Source organism: Vulpes lagopus, chromosome 5, assembly GCF_018345385.1.
Source record: "Vulpes lagopus strain Blue_001 chromosome 5, ASM1834538v1, whole genome shotgun sequence".
Lineage (NCBI taxonomy): Eukaryota > Metazoa > Chordata > Mammalia > Carnivora > Canidae > Vulpes > Vulpes lagopus.
Window position 1 is genome coordinate 103,364,583 of NC_054828.1, and position 18,671 is coordinate 103,383,253.

Consider the following 18,671-nt stretch of genomic DNA (forward strand, 5'->3'; position numbering starts at 1 on the left):
GCATCCTGCCTTTTAGATTTTAAGTGAGAATTTCAAGTGTTCCTGAAACACATGAAAAATTAAGTGAAGCTGGAGTTTTTTGGGGAAAGATTTGAGGAGATAATATATGAGTTTCATTGCATATCAAGATAAGGAGTCCTGTTACCCTTCCTGAGGTTTACTTCTCCCATCATGCCAATTTCTCAATGTCTGTTACATCTTTGGATCCTTTCTTCTCTCCTTCCTCCCTCCATTCTTATTTGTCTTCAGATTGTGAAAAGCATTTTATCATCTTCAACAGCACATTCCTTCTTTTCTGAATAAAGCAAATAATGAAGGGCATCTACATTATGATTCTTTTATGGAAGATCAGACTTTTGAGCTAGCATGTGACTGGGGAGTAAGGAAATGAGTGTAGGCTCACTGGTCGGCACATGGACTCTCTGGGTCTCCCTGTTGTGGGCAAAGTCCTTTGCTTCCTGACTCTGTGTTCAAGTAGAAGAGCATATTTCTGATGGATGCTGTCTGCCCATAGTCTACATTTATTATGGCCAGAACTTTTATGATCAGAGATGATTATCCTCATGAAGGATGTTGAAACTTTTGTTGAGTAAATTAAAACGGTCCACAGTGATTCCTTTCTTGCCAGTGAATAACAAAGGAGAAGGCAGATGAATTAGAATTTCAGGTATTTTTTATATCTCCACAAATTACACTTATTGTTGGTGTAAAAATCTGGTGTGACAGAATGTAGAGATCCTCCTGGTCATAAGTGAGGTCCCTAGGTGAATGAGAAGTGTCATGTACCCCTATTCCTAAAAAGGCATTGTAAGACTTGCTAAAAGATATCCTCAAAAACCCTAGCCTATCATCCACTTTCATCCCAAATATAAGAGAAAGAGAAAGTGATAGATAGATGAAAACCATTGGCCCAATGGGCAGGATGCTATGTGCTTCTTCTCCCCTCCTGTGTAACTCAAGCCAAGTGGTGGAGGTTTAAAAACCATTAACGTGGGAGAGGATACTACCGTAAGGGGAAATTGACATCTGCAATTGCCCCTCTCCTGCAGTTCATTTGAGATGTGGCAATGTGCTGCTACTAGACAGACATTGAAAAAGTTCTCGGGGACAGTTTGCAATTCTAGCATGTTGGCAGACACCAGAGGAAGGGGATCTGGCTTGAGTTGAAAGGTCTGGCCCAAGAAGATGACCTATGAGGTCAAGGTGGCCCCAGCAGAAGGGCATTCTGTTGGTGTGCCTTTGGAGGAACGTGGAGGAACTAGAGAGTAAGTCAAAGGGGAAGGTCCCTGGAGAACCCACAAAGCTCTTTCTTTGAGAAAGATGCAGTGTTTGGGTACTGGCCACACAGAACTCACCAAGGCAGATTACAACAACATTGGCTAAATAAGACTTATCTGTTCCCTCACCCTGAGCCCCCTCACCACTACCCTGGACTAGCCTAGGCTTCACTACCTTGGACATTATGGTCAGTGGGGGAAGCAGAGGAAGAGGTGGATGCAGAAAGAACGAGTGACACAGAATCACTCCTACTGCTGGTCTGCTGTTTGGGGTTCAGGATGGAGATGGAGACAGGATGTATTTTAAACTGGACATGACAGAGATGTTTAGGTTTAGATTTGATTGTGCTTTTTCAGTATCTGAAAATGATGCAATCAGTTAATCGTGAAAGTGTCTGGGAAATGCATAGACCCGCTTGAACTGTCCTTTGTGTGTGGGCAGGGAGGGGAGGGTCCCTCCCACCAGAGGTGTTAAAAAGTCGTGGTGGGAAAGAATAAAGTTGTTCTCTTCTTGTGGGCTGAGGAGTCTGGCTCACGTAGTAAATCAATTACCTCAGGTATTAGTTATCTTTCCCGCCTGGTCAAATAGCCTGTAAGGCTCATTAGAAGGCCTCCCCATCCCCATGGATCCTGAGGTCCCTTTACATTGAATGGCAGCCTGGGGCTGTATGACATAACGTCCTCTCAGCTACTCTGTCTGCTTGGTATTTGTGAGACCTGCCTGTTCAGCATGACGGTGGCCACCAGGCTAGCTCACTCACTGTAAGGGGACGTGTGGTAACAGAAGAATGCAGAGGACCAGTTGGTGAAGGCCAGATTCCAACCCCAGCTCTGTAACTGACTTGGTGGCTTTAGAGAAGTCACTTAACCCCTTGAACACCCACTTTCTCTCCACAGAGGTGAGAGGTCACATCAACTCCAGCTTTGAAATTCTCTTTTTGATATTTTCTGAGTTTCCTTCATTGTGTCTAGCTTAAACTTTGAGTACCTAGGGGACAAATATCAAGACCAAGTCCCACAGTATTTATACCTGATATGTACCCAAATATTTTCACAGGTGTCAGAGTATGAATCCTCAAGCTGGTGTTATTACCCGCAATTAAGATGCAATTTAAGAGCAGAACAGAAGCCACTGAGTACAAGATATTTGCTCACCACCGTTGAGTTAATAAGAGATACGACTGTGGTTTGAATCCTGGCCTTCTGATTCCAAGGCTAGTGCTCTTTCTCCTCTCCGTTTTTGTTAACTTCCAGATTATGTGATTTCTTTAATAGTGTTCTCAGTCTGGGCTTGGAGCGGAGAGTGAGGAAATGAGTTTCACTCTTTTTCAACTCCTGCAAGACATGTCCTCTCAGATATAGGCTCATCTCGTCTCTTGCTTAAGGGAGGAAGAGAAGGGAGGGAGAAGGAGGAATGAAAATAATGTGGGATGCTCTCAAGTGGGAGTAGGTCACTGCAACTCCCAGAAGTACAACTTTCTCTTCCAACCACCAGCTTCCAGCTTTGACATCATTTGTCCCCCAGTAGTTGTGGCACGGCTTAGGGACTGGGACACAGAGAAGCAGAGAAGAGGAAAGGAAAAACGGTAAAGTGGTACACTTTGCCCTCTGCCTCTGAGCACGAGGATTCCCTTTTCTCCTCAGATCAGACCTAGAGCACATGTAGTCTGTGCCCCACTATCCTCTGCTGGGTTTTGAGCTGTTTTGCGTGCAGGCGGGGAGGTGTCAGAGGGAAAACTAATGGCAAACTCCTGCTGTGGATCCCCATTGTTTCCCCCTGTTCACTGGCTACTAGTTACTTTACCAGTAAAGTGCTCAACACCTGCTGCATGCATGCTTTTGTACTCATCCGCATTCATTGGCTAAGGGCTACAGGGTCTGGGCTTAAATGGCCAGCCACTTTCAGCTATTCTGGCTGTGGGCAAAGTGGGTTTCCGAAGCCCAGGAGCAGCCCTGCAGAGAGAGAGAAAACATGGAAGGAAGAGAACCTTGGAGGAGCACCAAGATTATCCACCACAGAAGCATGCCCAGGTTGGGTAGATTCCAGAACAGACTGTGACCAGGTGACCCAGGAACACTCAGGGTGCTCATCTATGGGTGAGTGGGGGGTGGGGTGGGGGCAACGACCTGATCTGTTCTGTCCACTGCAGATACCATGACCCTGACTTAATTGAGCTTTGTGTCCACTAAGACCATGAACTAAGACAGATGAAATGCCCACAAAGGGCTTTCAATTTCTGTGGTAAATGATTTAAAAGCCCCTTTGGCTTTTAAAGCAATTATCTCTGGATCAAATGTTCCTCAGGAGACTCCTGCTATTTCTTAAAGCCCCTTTGCTTAGAGCTTCTTCTCCATCTCCTTTTATCAACAGATTCCTGACTGTCCCAGCTACTGTCACATGTTCTTCCTGGACCCTCCACATACACGTGGGTTATATTTGGATGTGGGAAAAGAGCCTTCCTGGTGGTGTCACATGGCATCCTGAATGATGTACCACAGAGGAAACTCCTGGTAAAGAGGGTCTTGCACACCTTGTGTGAGATCAGCATTGAGACACGTGGGGTCATGAGTGTGCCCCAAGTAAAAGCCAATACCTGAGCAGTGGTGGGAAAGATGGGAATGACTCTTACTATAATACAGTGATCTCCCATTTGCTTGTAAGTTTTTGTTTTGCTTGGTTTTGGTTTTTGTTTGGTGTTGGTACCAACACAAGTCCAAAGGACTGACAACCATTCTTCAAAAATATTGAAAACTAGCTTTGCAGTCCAAAGGTCAATCTTGATTCCAGCTTTCTGCAGCTTACAAGGGCTAAAGTATAGAGTATTTATTTTCTTTCCAGACCCGGAAACACAGTTTCAGCCAGCTTTGGGAAAAAGGACAAACCAAGAATGCTCTTGAATAACTGCATGGAAAAGGCAGGATGCAGCCAGACCCAACACTGAGGCCTGGGACTGAAGTGCTGCCAGGTTCTTGCTCCTATTCTTGTTCCTACTCTTTTTCTCTGTGCGACTCAATCCCCCGTCATGGCAGACCTGCTTTCTCCCGAGGTGGGAAAGAGGGCTTCTGACCATCCTCGTGAATGGCCTCATAGCTTTTGCATTGGAGAGAGAGTGACTTCTGTTGTTGGTTTTGGGATGAAAAATGCTGGAAAGGACTTTGACTCTTCCAGCTTACTTGTCAGTGCTTGTTCCCACCGCCTGACAAATCAACTGGGGAGGTGAGGTTCATGGAAGAATATGGAAATCCTTTTTTTTTTTTAAATTTATTTATGATAGTCACACAGAGAGAGAGAGAGGCAGAGACACAGGTAGAGGGAGAAGCAGGCTCCATGCACCGGGAGCCCGATGTGGGATTCGATCCCGGGTCTCCAGGATCGCGCCCTGGGCCAAAGGCAGGCGCTAAACCGCTGCGCCACCCAGGGATCCCAAGAATATGGAAATCCTAAGGTAGATGTGTGAGTGGGGAAGGGCAAGTTATTCATTCATTCATTCATTCATCCATTCAACAGATTTTTGTTGAGCAAACTTGGAGACTGAGTAAGTGGCCGGAGTCTTCATTGACTGGGGAGAGATCTACAGGTTGGTAGATGAGGGTGAAGAAAAAAGGCAAAGAGCACCTTGGGCTCAGCAAAGTGCCAGAGGTAAGAAGAAATGAGGTGCTTGTGCCGCCAGACTTTAACTCAGCTGCTCTTTCGCAGTGGAGTCCTGCTGTGGAAAAACCACTGGTCCCGCTCCACAGTATTAAATAGTGCAGTTGCTTCATGTTCTGGTACAGCTTCCTTACCTCATGGTAAAGCAGTGCCAGTATGGGCACCAGCAGTGGGTCTGCGGACTACCCTCAAGGAGCTATGCCCGAGGAAAGGCTCCCCTATATTCTACAGGAGACACGTACCAGAATGTTCATAATAGCTTTGTTTACAACTAAAAAAGGTAACAACCCAGATGTCCGTAAACAAGAAGTGATGGTGATGTAATCAGACAATGGACTCCTGCATAGCAGAGACAGTGAATAAACTCCAGCTACATATATCAACATGGATGAATTTCAAAAATACCTACTGCGGAGCATAAGGAACAAATAGAGGAGACTGCAATTAGTATGGATTCATTATGTGAACTTCAAGACCAGGTACCATTAAGTAATATGATGGTTAGGGGGACCATTATAAATAGATTGAAGAGAATCCAAGGGAGTGAACAACACATGTGTCAGGTCAGGGGCTTGCCGGGGGGTGGTGTGGGGTCGGGTGTGTGGAGAAGCAATTGGGAAAGGGCTCAGAACAGAGGGAGCTTCAGGGTATTGGCCATATTTTATTCCTTAAGCTGGGTGGTAATGTGTGGGTGTTTGGCTTTATTATTATTCTTTGAACAGTACATATCGATCACACACATTCTTTTGTAAGTATGATCTATTGCACAGTGAAAATATTAAAGAATCTATTTTGTCAAAGCCAAAGCTCCCTACCAGGCCAATAAAAGGTGGAGGTTGGTATGGTGAATGGTCTGAACCTAAAGGACAGCATCAAATGTGGTGCCGTGAAGATGTAGAATGGCATCAGTGAGAGAGGAGGAAGGTAAGCCACTCCCTGCCCGTCTGCTATGGGTACCAGCAGTTGGACTGGGGTGTGTCCCACCATCCCAGGGACTTCCTGCTCTCATGGCCCAGGGACCTCACCTAACCCACTTTATAACCCTTTCTTTCCACACCACAATCCTCAGGATTTAGCCTGTTTTGTTTTCCTTTTCAAAGCTGCCACGGAGTACTCCATTTCTTGCGGCTTTCTCACAGCCACCAGCTGAGTAGGATGCAACAATCCTAACTTTTCCTTTTTTTGTTTTTTTTTCTTATCGCCCCCCCCCACCCTGCCCCAAACAAGTGTACGGGTCTATTTGGAGTTAAAAGTCTGAGAGCCTGCTGGATGGTGCAGATATCTTTTCTAATACCACTTCCAATGTTTGTTCACTCTCCCATCTGATTACCTTTTTAGGGAAGGTTTATCATTTGCCAGCTGAAGCTTATTTTAAATTGTGTCTGGTTTGCAAACACATTCTTTGTTGATAGCTCTAATTTGAAATGTTTGGGCTCACTTTGCCCTGGATAAAACACGTTGTCAAGTCTTTTTAAACCTCTTTTGTTAGATGGTTTTTCTGGCCCTGCACTTCGGCATCCAGTAACCTCAGAGACATAAAAGCTTTGAATTAGAAGGGACCCTGGAAGTCCTCCATCCAACTTCCCACCCGATGAAAGAATTTTCCCTAAAACACGCCTGATCACCAGCCTCTGAGAGCTGGCTTTTTAAGGGCATTGCTGGAGGGACAGCATCCCATAAGTTACAAACTCCCTATAAAACTTTGCATCAATTTTCACTTTGTCATCAAGAATCAGAAGTTAGCATGAGCAATTCCAAGTCTGCTAATTGAATTTAAATGAACACAGACTCTTGCAAAACCGGTTCCAGGAGTGTAGCAGGCCCTACTTTGGTCACAGACACCTTTAATCTACTTCATATAATCATATCCTGGATTAGGAGAGACTGAGGAACAACAGAGGAATTGGATCCATCCGCATACTTGGAAATAGGGCAGAGAAGCCAGGGGGATTTGACTAATCGCTTGAGAGTCCTGTGTGCACATTTCCCTCCGTCCCTTTGTCTCTGCTTTCTTGCCTCCTTAAAGGTACAGAAACACATGTAGATGTGGCCTTTCCTCAAAAAAGAAACTCACCGCTAGCCTCTGCTGGGGGGAGCAGGCCTCTCTGTCACCCCTCTTCTACCCTCTGTCTTCCCACCTCCTGAGTCCCTGGATGCCTTTCCCCGTTAAGCTGGGCCCACCCCAGTTTTTGAGCCCACCTAGAGCCTATGTGAGGTGTGTTAATAGTTGTTTTTTCCACTTGTCTCCCCATTTTCTGTTCTGCTCTACTAGAGCACGGAAGCAAGCCATGACCCCAGCTGCCTTCATTGTTAAGTGGGTTTGGGCCCTGAGCCATGCTGGGACATTGGTGGCACAGGTCCTTCAGGGTAAGGGAAGGAAGCCAGACTGGAAAAGCCAGAATTAACTAATGGAACAGCAGGGTTGTTCCACACCGGAACCCCCATCTCACACAAGCTGGTGAGAGTTTCTGGGCTAAAGAGGGGAGCTGAAGATGCTCCTTAAAAATTGGGGGGAGGGCAGGAAGCCCAGGCATGGGTAGGGAGGGGACGGTTAAGGGTGCTGACCCAGTCTGAACACGTAGCATGCAAGATGCAGTGGGCACCGGAGGCTCAGGCAGAGCTGAGAAATGGTGTGGGTGCCCTGGGTGGTGGAGCTGGGTGGGCCTTTGTGGCAGGAGGTCCATAGACCTGAGGAACTGGACTCTTCACAGCAGGGTGTCGCTATCAAAGCCCGTGCAGGCCGGAGTAGCTGGCCTGAGAGTCAGGACAGGGTTCAGCCCAGGGGCCAGGGGCAGGCTGGAGGCAGGGAGGCTGTCAGAGCTCTAACCTGACACTTCGGGAGGCCAGCGTGCCCCCCACAGGGAACCAGAGGCAGAGGCCTCCTTTGCAGGCTGTGTTCCTGCTGCATGGTGCCTCCACCGGCTCCCTGGGCCCGAGGCCTGGCACAGTGCTGCTGACGTACTGACGGAGCTGCCTGGGGCCCGGCCGCACGCGGAGAGAAGCGAGGGAGCCCCAGGCTGACCTCCTGAACGCATGTGTCACCAAATTGTGGCAGGAGAAAGTCCAGGGGTGCGTGGCCGATGGGGAGCTGGATTAGGAAATACCACGTGTACAGCACAGAGATTATATAGCAGATCATAAAACTGAGGCACACCTGTATTCAGTTGTCAATACAGGTCCCAAGTGGTTGGCTTGGGGGGGTGGGCAGTGCTGGGGGAGAGGAAGGGGGAGAGTTTGGCACAGATACAAGGCAATGCCAGTCTCTGGCCTTGTCTCCCCAGGCCAATAGGACAGGCAGCCAGGTAGGGACCTGAGGGGCCGTTTCCACAGGGCCTCGGGGAGGCAGAGGCCAGAGCTATGTGCTTTGGTTTTAAAGTTAATTCTCAGGGACACCGAGCAGAGGAGGGGCATTGTCCTTCTGTCCCTGTGCAGCAAAGCATCTCTCTTTCATGTGAGGATAGCAGAAGGCATACCTGCAGGCTGGTCTGCACCTCTGGTGTCATGACAACAGCGCCTTTGGCAAGAATACAGGTGTATTCCCAGAGAGCAGCCTGAGAAGACATGAGTCTCCCTCCCAGACTCCGGGTGGGGAACACCGGTGCATCTTAGGTGGGGCTAGAGGGCCAGCCTTGCATAGGTGGAGGCAGGAGCCACTGAAGTTCCGGATACATCTGTTCCTTCCACCTGGTGGGTACCCACAGCCCAGCAAGACCTAGAAACACTCAGTTTTGGGAGCTGATGTTACTTACAGAATGCCAGAAAAAGCAATGGAGCATTTTAATTTTCACCTTCTTAACAGCCTTGACAAATTCCTCTCCTCTTTTAATTTCATAGAACTTTTTGGAGTCTGTTATCACCTGTTATTCTTCCTTTAGTTCAAGGGTCACCACATGTTTTTTTTTAAAGAGCCAGATGGTAAATATTTGCAGATTTGTGGGCTTTTCAATCTCCATTACAACTGCTCAGCTCTGCCATTGGATTGTGGAAGCAGCCCCTGGACACCAAGTGGACTCATGAATAGGACTGTGTTCCAATGAACTTTGACTTGAGGACACTGAAATTGGAATTTTGTATGACTTTTTATAAGTTACAAAATACCCTCCTTTTTTTTTTCTAATACCCTCCTTTTAATTATTTCACTAACTCAAAAATGTGAAAAGCATTTTTTAACCTTCAGAGTATGAAGACAGACTGTGGCCATAAAATGATCCCATCCTTAGGACGGTGGGAATTGGCTCATGATTGGGTCCCCAGTGCCTAGTACAGTCTCTGACGTGTAGTAGGTACTCAATAAATATTTGTTGGAGGAGTGAATTTCTCAATTTTACATGCAAGGAAAACATAGCTCACAGAGATTACTTGACTCTCTCAAGTGTGGGGCTAGCATTCAAACCTTGTGGTGGTTGGGCAGTTGCACAGTTGAGTGGCTCTAAATCCTATGATCCTTCTACTAAATCACAGCTTCCATCTTTGCAAAAAAAAATTATTTTTTATTTTTTATTTTTTATTTTTTGTCATTTGGAAGTTCAGAGAAGTTGGAAACTTTGCTTGAACAGTAAACTAACCAACATGATAGAACATGTCGTGTCACTTTTCAATATGGTCGAGTTGTGGAAATGCAACTTTAATTCCTCAGCTCTTTTCTTTCTTTCTTTCTTTCTTTCTTTCTTTCTTTCTTTCTTTCTTTCTTTCTTTCTTCTTTCCTTTCTTCTTTCTTTCTTTCTTTCTTTCTCTTTCTTTCTTCTTTCTTTTCTTTCTTTCTTTCTTTCTTTTTTTTTTTTTTTTCTTTCTTTCTTTCTTTCTTTCTTTCTTTCTTTCTTTCTTTCTTTCTTTCTTTCTTTCAGTCTGGGGACCATGCCATGGCTAGTCTACCCTGGAAGATGGCTGTGAAGAATAATGTTGGAGGCTTTGGACATACTGAAGAGTCCCCATGAGGCCTAAACCATGTGTATTCTTCAGATTCAGTATTTTCTTAGAATAACAATGAGGTTTTTGTTGGTGTTGTTTTAAACAATGGCTCCCGCTCCCATGAGCAGGGGGCTACAGCCCTAGCAAAAGTCCAGCTCCCTGGTGGAAAAACTTGTTCTCCTCCAAAGTTAGCCCAAGTCGGTCTGTATCTGCACCTCCATCTCTGTCAACTCCTACACTGTTTCAGCTTAAGTCTCAGTCTCAATTACTACACTTTCTTTTTCTCACTCCCATAACCAGCTCCCACGCTCCATTCTCACTTGGCCTCAAGCCTGCCCAGCTCCTTGGGAGGTGCGGTTAACCACAAACCACCCAGCATTCCGCACAGGTCGGGACACTCGCTCCTTGCCTTAAGACCTGCACCCATGTTTTGCTCTCAGCCAGTGATTTGGGTGGGTCTGTATACTTACTGCAGGCTCTCCTGGGGCCTTGGCCATGGGCTGGGCACCACCATGGCGCCTCCCGTGGGTGCTGTCCTGATAAGCAGCAGCAGAAGCAGAAGAGACCAGAGTGAAAAGCTCTTGCCCCCACACTACCCTGGTTGCCAGAAGCTCAAGAAACCCCAGGGAGTGGTGTCTCAGGATGGGCATTCAACAGCATTCCCTGAGGATTCTCCTTCAGAGGCCTTGTATCTGACCCATCTTGAGTGTCCTCATACGAGGAAGCGTAATTAATGTCAACATGAGCTCCCTTTCCCCTTTTTTCTGTTCTTGTTTTTAATAAAAGCAATATACTCTCAGTGTGGAAAGTTTGAAAATATTGATGAGTACAATGAAAATGAAATGAAAGTAAAATCCACCTGTAATCATGACAGAGATTAACTGCTATTAAATACTACAGAATAGATCTTTCAAATTATCTTATATTCATAATTTTCTAAACATATCATGATGCTGTTTTGTCACCCGATTTATTCTGTTGCGTGATAATACAACATGAGCATGTTTCCATGTCAGAAAGTATCTTTTTACAATACAGTTTTTAAATTATAATATTGGGTTCCATGATAAATGTGGCATAGTATATTTAATAAACACTGATTGTTCGACCATGATTTTTTTTCTGGTTTTTCATGCTGAGATGAACATCCTTAATTATAAATACTTTTATGCATCTCTTGCTGCTTCCTTAGGATTTATTTCTATAAGTGGAATTAATTAGGTCAAAGGCTGTGCACATTTTTAAAGGCCAGATTGCCTTCTAGAGATAATCCAATTTTTATTTCTACCAGTAGTGCAAAAAGTCTGTATTCCCCAATGCCTGCCAACATATTTTGGATGTTTAATAACTTTTAAATTTTGTGGAAAGCAGTATTTCATTGTTTTATTTTCTTAGACAACTGAATTCGCCATTGTGTTTTTTAGCTCTTTGAACACAAGTAGGATTCCTCTTGGAAGGTGGAAATGTGCTTGGGTACCCAGCAGCAGGGGTTATTTGAATAAAGTAACACTGAGTGGACGCACAGCATACAAATGAGAAACAAAGGGAGAAAGAGGGAAGAGGGTGGTGACCTTCTGGAAGAATCTCTAGTTATTTAAAGAAAACTCTCTCTTTTATCATGTGGGTGAGGGTAGTGAGTTCAAGGTAGTGATGTTCTCATTTCTTCTTTTTTCAATATCAAGTTTGTTTTGGAGTAGGTAATATACTCACATAGACAGAAATTCAAAAGATACAAAAGGGGTGCGCAGTGAGAAATTCTACCTGTTCCCCCAGCCAACAGGTTCTCCCTCCCTGAAGTCAATCATATTAACAGTTTTTATGTATCTCACAACAGACTCTATCCATGGACAAGCAGTAAAATAATCACCCCGGAGCTTGTTAGAAATGCAAATTCTCAGATCCCACCTCAAACTTATTAAAGAAGAAAGTTTGGCAGGGGGGTAGGGGGGAACCCAGAAATCTGCGTTTTAACACGACCTCCTGGTGCATGCTGAAGTTTGTAAACTGCTGCTGAAGGTATACTCTATGCATACATATACAAACATATATCAATTTCCTCCTCTTTTTTTGACATGTGCTTTACATTAACATTTTTGGAGATCACAAGTCCCTTTAAAATATTTGTAATGCCATGTATAATATTTAAAGTTCTGCAAATATTTTTAGGGAGCTCACAGCCCTCTTTGGGTGTTCATGGGCTTCATATTAAGGATTTCTATTGAGTGGGGAAAGGTGGCAAATGAAGTGGGGGATAAGATGTATCGGGACATATGGTGCCTTCTTTCAAGGGAGGGCCAAATTTGGTGAAGGCTAGCAGCAAGAGAATGGAGCAGAGTAAGTTTAGAGTAAAGGGATTTTTTTTTTTTGGACGTGAAATTCACATATATTCAACGAACTATTCTAAATCATACAACTCAGTGCCATATATTGCATCTACAATGTTGTACAACCACCGCCTCCCTCGAGGTGTGAGGGAAGCTTTGCTTACTTTGAAGTCAAGGTTCCTCGAGAAGAGGACTTGATAGAGGGTGGAATGTGAGGCCAGGGACCAGAAGAGTGGAACAGGGCAGGTGAGAGCAGGGCAGGTACCTCGAGGCAGGGGGTGCTAAGGTGGTCAGGGAATCAGAGGTGATGGAAGCTCAAAGGAGAAGCACACTTAGACTAATCACCATGCACTCCCGAGGACCAGCCTCTGTCTCTTGGACAAAGTGGGTGCTCTGTTAGCAGGGGATGGGCAGTGAATGGCTGTTGGATGGCTGCACCTGCATCTTCTGCAGACCTCTGGGCTCCCTCCTACCTTTAGTCAGTGGGTTGAGTGGAGAAGGAAAGAAGAATAGGAATCTATCATGTGACAGGGGAGATGAGACCAAAAGGAAATATACATGAAGACATAGATAATAAAGAATAGGAAAGTGGAGGCAACTGATGGATGAAGGCAGTGAGGTGCAGCTGAGTCAGTGTGGTGTGGGAGTTTGAATATTTAATCAGATGTTGTTGAGCTGTGTGACCTTGGACAAGTCTCTGACCCTAAGTCCATCTTCTCGTGTGAAAAGGGGACTATAAGATTTCTCTCTTAGAAATTAATGTTGCATTAAGGTGCTAGTAAGAGGGCATTTGACCGAGAACCAAGTATATCAATGAAGTAGACATTTGTCATACTTTTTGGATCACTTCATCATTTGAGAAATGTGACCTCATCTTCTTCCCATGGGAGAAGATCAGATATTTCTTTTCCCAGCCTCCCTTGCTGCCAGGGAGCCAGTGTTCCAACTGGGTTTAGACAGTAGGACACTCTCCCTGCAGACTCTGAAGTTGATTATGTAAGGAGCAGGTGGTGTGTGAACCCATTTATGTGAGAGTGGCAGCAGCCTGGTCCACTTTCTCAGGTAGTGTGGACGAGATTCCCAGGACAGCATCTGTGCCCCATGCTGGGGTTGTTGATGGGGGGTGAGCTGGAGTGTCTGAAAATAGGAGTGGCAAAAATGGTGTCTCTCTGGGACCACTTTTGTGGTGTGATTTAAGGTGTTTTTCTAGCTGCTTCTAGGCCTGTTTCTCTAGCGCTGAGAGCTAGAGAGTTTGTGAACTGCCTAACATTCTTCAATAAATATCTTTTCTACTTAAATTAGCCAGTTTGGATTTCTGTTGTTCAGCAAATAACCATGACTTCTTGAGCTACCTTGCCCAGTGAAAACGAGAAAGTGGGATGCCAGCCATTCTCTAGAGAGATTAAACTTCAGGCCAAGACTGACTCCTTGACAGAAGCAAGTCTAACTGCGAGACAGAGGAGGACAGCAGGGTCTGTCGTTTTTGTTTTTTTTTTTAACCAATTTGAATTTTTGAAAAAGATTTTATTTATTCATGAGACACACACACACACATACACACACACACACACAGAGAGAGAGAGAGAGACAGGCAGAGACACAGGCAGAGGGAGAAGCAGGCTCCATGAAGGGAGCCCGATGTGGGACTCCAGGATTATGCCCTGGGCCGAAGGCAGGCGCTAAACGGCTGAGCCACCCAGGGATCCCCTAACCAATTTGAATTTAAGAAACAGAAGAAAACACACTTATTCTGAGAATTTTAACCAGACAGAGTGACTCTTCCCACTAACACAGTGGTTGTTAAAACACCCTCTGGAGACATGAACAGACATTTCTCCAAAGAAGACCTACCCATGGCCAATAAGCACATGAAAAAATGCTCCACATCACTTGCCATCAGGGAAATACAAATCAAAACCACAATGAGATGCCGCCTCACACCGGTGAGAATGGCTAAAATTAACAAGACAGGAAACAACAAATGTTGACAAGGATGTAGAGAAAGGGGAACCCTCTTGCATTGTTGGTGGGAACACTGCATGCTGCTGCAGCGACTCTGGAAAACAGTGTGGGGGTTCCTCAAGAAGTTAAAAATAGAGCTATCCCATGACCCAGCAATTGCACTACTGAGTATTTACGACAAAGACACAGATGCAATGAAATGATAGGACACCTGCACCCCCATGTTCCTAGCAGCAATGTCCACCATAGCCAAACTGTGGAAGGAGCCAAAATGTTCTTTGACAGATGAATAGATAAAGAAGATGTGGTATATATATATATACAACGAAATATTACGCAGCCATCAGAAAGGATGACTATCTACCATTTACATTGACATAGATGGAACTAGATGGTATTATGCGGAGCGAAATAAGTCAATAGGAGAAAGACAATTATCATATGTTTTCACTTGTATGTCAAGTATATGAAATAGCAAAAGGGACCATAAGAGAAAGGGAGAAACCAAGTGGGGAAAAATTAGAGGAAGAGAAACCATGAGAGACTCCTAACTCTGGGAAACAAAGGGTTGTGGAAGGGAAGGAATTTGAGAGGATGGGAGTAACTGGGTGACAGGCATTAAAGAGGGCACATGATCTGATAAGCACTGAGTGTTATACTATATGTTGGCAAGTTGAATTTAAATTAAAAACAAACAAACACCCTTTAGGAAAGTAGTACTCTTCTGAAGGCAGAGAGTGGCCCTACCTATCCATGGAGAGGACATTAGTTTCCCTCAGGGACCAATGTTCACTTGTAGGGTTGGCTTGGGGGCTGTAATCAATGTAAAGCACTTAGCTGTCAATAGGCCTTGATTGAAACAAATACATTTACTGAGTGCCTGCTATGTGCCACCCACTGCTCTAGGTACTGGGAATACAGTGAACAAGGTAGACAAAAATCTTACCTTCTTGGAGCTTACAACATAGTGGGAGAGAAAGTAAACACATAAATAAAAAATAATGTCGGGGGATCCCTGGGTGGCTCAGCAGTTTGACGCCTGCCTTCAACTCAGGGTGTCTTCCTGGAGACCCGGGATCGAGTCCCTCATCGGGCTCCCTGCATGGAGCCTGCTTCTCCCTCTGCCTATGTCTCTGCCACTCTCTCTCTGTGTCCTTCATGAATAAATAAATAAAATCTTAAAAAAAAAAAAATAAAATAAAAAATAGTGTCAAAAGGTAGCAAGTTCTACAGAGAAAAATAAAGCAGGAACAGGAGCTAAGGGGTACTAGGGAGAGGGGCTGGGGAAATTGCACATTTAATTAGCATGTCCAAGAAGGCTTCACTAAGAAGGGGCATGAGGGAGTGAGGGACTTGGTAAGGGGATCAGTTATTACTACAGGGGTGTTTCCCATGGCTGTACCTTCCAACCCTCCTCTCCTCCCCTCTGAGAACACCTGTCAGACACAAGCCTAATTGTGCAGACCTATGGGTGAAATATCTGAAGGGAAACTGGGCCATGTGGGTGCCTCAGCTCTGGTGGGTGGAGGTTAAGAGCTTCCTCAAGTGCTCTGGGCTACCAGGCCAAATGGGCTCGGCTGGGCAGGGGTTTCCAAGGAAATGACTTCTGAAAATGGGACCGGCAACCACCCAGTCCTGTTCACTTGGCAGACAAAACTTTGTTTACAGGCTTTGGGGTTTTACTGAAGGCCAATCCCCTTACTGATGAGAGAGGAAGTCCCATCTTTGCATTGAAGTCTTTCTACCTCAAGCAGTAAACCTACATACACATGGGCAGAAAACCCATGTCCAGTCTTATTGCTCTATTAAAACAAATACAAACAAACTAAACTCTACTCTGGATTTTCTATCTGGAATTTTGATTCCCCCAGAGTCCTTACAAGCCAGGCTGGGCCTTTTGCTTCCTTTCTGACCAGGCTCCTCTTTTTGATACAACCACCCTGGGCTATAACCAGCTCATTTGCATCCACACCCCATCAAGCACCACCTCCCCACCCCACCTTCCCCAAGCGCACATTATCACCATGATTCCCAAGAGACTGGAAGGGAGAAGCACAGTAGATTTCCCTGGAACATAGATGAAAGAGAACTGTTGGGTTATTGGGGCCTTGCAGCTTTTTATTACCAAGAGACTCTGTGTTTTAGAAATTCTATATTGTAGGTTTTTGTTGTTATCAGGAGTGATGTTTTTTATACACCACTGTGCATGGGAACATGATCATACCTATAGTATAACAAATCCAAAGTACCAAGCAGCAATTTGTAACAAGATTTTAATGTATTTTCTCTCATTATCCAAGAGGAACCTTCCCCATGAGTACTTGTTCTCCTCAGAGTCAGTGGCAGGGGCCAGAAAGAAGTCCAGGGAAAGGATACACCCCTGAATATGTCTTTTACTACATTCCAGAGACTAATTTAATGTCTTCCCATCCAAAGTTCTTAATTTCTTTGCCTTGCGCATGATTATTGCTGGGGGACTAAGTGGCTTTGGAGAGCCTCTTGAAAGGAATAGAAACTGAGATGAAAATTGGTTTGATGTATCTTTTTTGCTTTGCAAAATTCCTATATGCAATCTAATCCAGTCATGCAAAGCAGCAAGGTCTAAAGATTTTGGATTTAATGATAGGTGGCAGGTATGAGGAATCAGTAAATATTAAACCCATGTCTCTCCCATCTTAGACTCTACATTTCCTGGGTAGTGATACCCATAAGCAGCAGCAGTCATATTCAACTAGTCAGGTGAAAAAAAAATCCATGCATTCATGCACAAATATTTATTAACTATCTAAAAAATGTAGAAAGACTCTGCTGACCACTGGGCAATAATCTGTGACCTCAAAGAGCTTTGGCATTTTGGTGGGAACCGCAGGCAGATAACCAAGAGAGAGTGAAGGGCTAAGTTGTGGAGGAAGAGGTGTGAGAATTTTAACAAGCAAAATTGTTCCTTTCTCTATCTTCCTGGTCAATAGACAACGGCTGTCAAAGGGAATATTATGGCCCTCCCCTGCCAGACTATCAGCGCATTCATGGGCCATCTGTCAAGTACTGGTTCTGTGCCACCCATGTGTGACACTCTTTAATACAATTGTCACGTTGATTTTATGAGGTAAGTGCCATTAACTTCATTTTACAGATGAGAAAACTGAGACTCAGAGAAATTCAGTAACTTGCCCAGGATCGTGTTGCTTATAGTAGCAGAAGTGATATTACAACTGGGTCTGAGACCAGATTCTGAGGATTAGCACTTGCTGGCCTAATTCTTCATTATTACAAACACAGTCACAGTCAAAAGTAATGGATAATGATCTGTAGTTCAAACATTACTGATGAATGGCTATTGTTGCTCTCTGGAACTGCCCAGAATAAGTGTCTTAAACCAGGGGCTGAGGACAGAGGGCTGGAACCAACTGTCAGGCACAGAATAAAATGCCATTTATTACACTCCTTCGGAGTATGATGACCCATTAGACTGATGTTTGCTGCAGGGTTTTTGTGTTTCATGGGCCAAAGCAAAGGTGAGCTATTTTGTAGGAATTCCTCTAAGTCTTCAGACTCTGGCAGCATAAGAAAAATGGTAAGGAAGAAAAGACCACACCTTCTGCAAGATGAGCTCATGAAAGATGAGCTCAGCTGCCTGCATCATTCTCTTAAAGGCACAGCTGCAGGATAGCTTGAGCTGCATTGGTTTGGAAATCCTTGAAAGTGGGCCAAGACCTTTAGTCTGGTTTTGGGACAGTTGTTATTCCTAACCCATTCTGCGGGGAGAGGGCAGGTCAGATGAACAAACCGAGTTGGTGGCACTGCCAGTTACTGGCAGAATGCATGGAGAACCCCACCCTCCCTGCCTCCTAGGTGCTCCTCTCGTGCACCTGCTCTCCCAGGCTCAGAGATGTGTACGGGGCTAAGAGGAAAATTGCAACATGGTTTGCCTTAGTTGTCACTGGGGCCACACCTATAAGTCTAACTGCAGTGGAGGCAGCAAGTGAGGCCTAGAAAAATCTGATGATGTAAATGAATTTGAGAGCTTCCAGTTAATCCTGTCTCACAGGGCCAGTGTCATACTTTAGGGTCAGTCCTCTACTCTCAGCAAGGAAAAGGACCTTCTGGCTTGCTATCTCCTCTCTCTAGTCCTACTCGTTGTGCATTCCTAGTGGCTGGTAAAGTGCCTGGCACAAAATGGGAGTTTCATGAATGTCTGCTAGATCAATCCAGAAGGAAGCACCAGGGAAAGGCTTTAAGGCCATTTGGTAAATAGCCTTTCTGTTGGATGGACCAAGAGAAGGGAGGAGGAACTGTCAGATGGGAGTTTAGATCCATCCAAATCTTACCGTGGTAGCATGCCACAGGGGAAACTTTATGTGGACTCAGAATGTTTTAGGGCTGGAGTCTACAAGGACTTCATGTTGAGGTCAGGGAATTCTACAGCTGGATCAGGAGAGACAGAAGGAAGAAATTCTTTTTAAAACTCAAAGTGGAAGAAGTACAATATGAAGAGGCGGCTGATGCTTTTCACTGAAAATTAAAATGGTGTCTCTCGAGGACCCTATTGTA

The 18,671-nt window shown here is 44.9% G+C and overlaps 1 long non-coding RNA gene across 1 annotated transcript; it reads left to right on the forward strand.

Moving 5' to 3' along the window:
* The first annotated feature begins 3,700 nt into the window (after nucleotides 1-3,700).
* On the forward strand, nucleotides 3,701-9,097 carry LOC121490765. Its single transcript, XR_005987766.1, has 3 exons — nucleotides 3,701-3,788; nucleotides 4,117-4,243; nucleotides 4,786-9,097. It is a non-coding gene; the product is annotated as an uncharacterized LOC121490765 (long non-coding RNA).
* Nucleotides 9,098-18,671: the final 9,574 nt, after the last annotated feature.